We start from the raw sequence: 1,503 nt of genomic DNA, 5'->3' as shown, positions 1-1,503 counted from the left end.
TTTGGGCTGTGACGAGCTATGTGTTGTGGTGGAGAGGGGTGAGGCAAACAGAGGTGAAGCCAGACCGGAAGGGCCAAACCGGAAGGGTCAGATCGGAAGTCGGCGACACGCGCTCGAAGGCTAGCACGTGGGGCCAGTGAGAAAACAGCGACGTTACGAGAAAGACGTGTTCTGATTAGGAGCGATCGTGTACCCCGCTGCGGTCGGCAAGGTAAGGTCCAACGCTTCATTCTGTCCTTTTGCTTCTTGTTGTCTTCTTCCTCCATCGCACCACACAAAGAATAAGTCCTGGGGTCGACTTGTTCAACTAAAGGCGCTGCTCCAGCACGGCCACAGTCAAATTACTGAAACAAGTAAAACAATAAAATAATATACACACACACGCGCGCGTGCATAAATGTTGTCCAGTAAGTTTTCATGTGTCAGAAATTAATTTGCTTAATTAGATATATTAGTTAATAGGACGAATATATTATTATTTATTTAACGTTAATGTCTCTTGACAGCTGCTTAAGACTGTTAGCAATCACCATTTCAAGACTGAAAGGAAAAATATGGCTTACTTGGTTTGCTTGTGGAGGCCTGAAAGTGTCACATCTGATTAAGGGGTCTGAGAGTTGTAAAATAAAAAGAAAACAAAAGGAAAAGCCGGATAATAGACCAGCAAAAGAACCGAGAAGACAAGTCCATCGGAGTTATGTCCCTTGGATTGCTCTTTTTGTTGTTGTTGTTTTTTTACCCAGAAAACGCGTTGAGATGGCGAAATGTCCACAATTGTTGTTTCACGTAATGTTTCATTCTAGAGTGAAGATGGATTATCTTTGAGATAGGTACGAATGTGGAATGGGCTAGAGTTCGAAGAAAAATCATAAGTTGTTGTGTAAGTGAATAAATATGCATAGGGATGTATATATAAATACATTCACCCCTCCCCATGTATACATACACACATACATACATACATATATATACAGAGTACGATGGGTAAATTGGTGACATTTTATTTTTTCAATTTCGTGCATGCGCATTGCTTGTTTTTGATTCTGTCGACTACACAATATCGTAGGGTCAGTTGGACACTGTCTGTGAGAAAAGCCATGACGCAATTTACTCTGCCAAAAATTTGGAAAGAACATGCTGTAATGCTTGGCATTCGCTCTGAAAGCTCCAATACGAACATTTCAGAATGTTTGGGTGTCAATCTGAGGACATACTATGTCCCTAAAACATCTACTGAGAGTGATAAAAATCAAACATCCATCCAGTCAACATCATGGTGTTTGAAGTGATGATGACGTTATGCCTCCATCTTCCCGCATGGCCTCAGACTCACCACGAAGGCCTACATCAAGTGCCTGGAGGAGGTAGTGCTGCCCTGGGTCAAGAGGGTGGCTGCTGGAAGACCCTATGTCTAGCAACGGGACTCTGCACCATGTCACACAAGCAGGAGAACCCAGTCCATGGCTGTCAGACAATTTCTGCGTCCACATCACCCCTAACATA

At 43.1% G+C, this 1,503-nt stretch overlaps 1 protein-coding gene across 1 annotated transcript in view; it reads right to left on the bottom strand.

Annotated features, from left to right (window-relative positions):
* LOC106867470 (zinc finger protein 726) overlaps positions 1–778 on the bottom strand; it is a 22,997-nt gene extending 22,219 nt beyond the window's left edge. The window contains exon 1 of the mRNA XM_052978004.1: positions 564–778. The gene's annotated coding sequence lies outside the window, so the exon portion shown is untranslated. The remainder of the gene's footprint in view (positions 1–563) is intronic.
* Between the last annotated feature and the right edge of the window lie 725 nt (positions 779–1,503).

This window comes from Octopus bimaculoides, chromosome 29 (assembly GCF_001194135.2).
Source record: "Octopus bimaculoides isolate UCB-OBI-ISO-001 chromosome 29, ASM119413v2, whole genome shotgun sequence".
In the NCBI taxonomy this organism is placed as follows: domain Eukaryota; kingdom Metazoa; phylum Mollusca; class Cephalopoda; order Octopoda; family Octopodidae; genus Octopus; species Octopus bimaculoides.
This window is presented reverse-complemented; position numbering and strand designations above follow the sequence as displayed.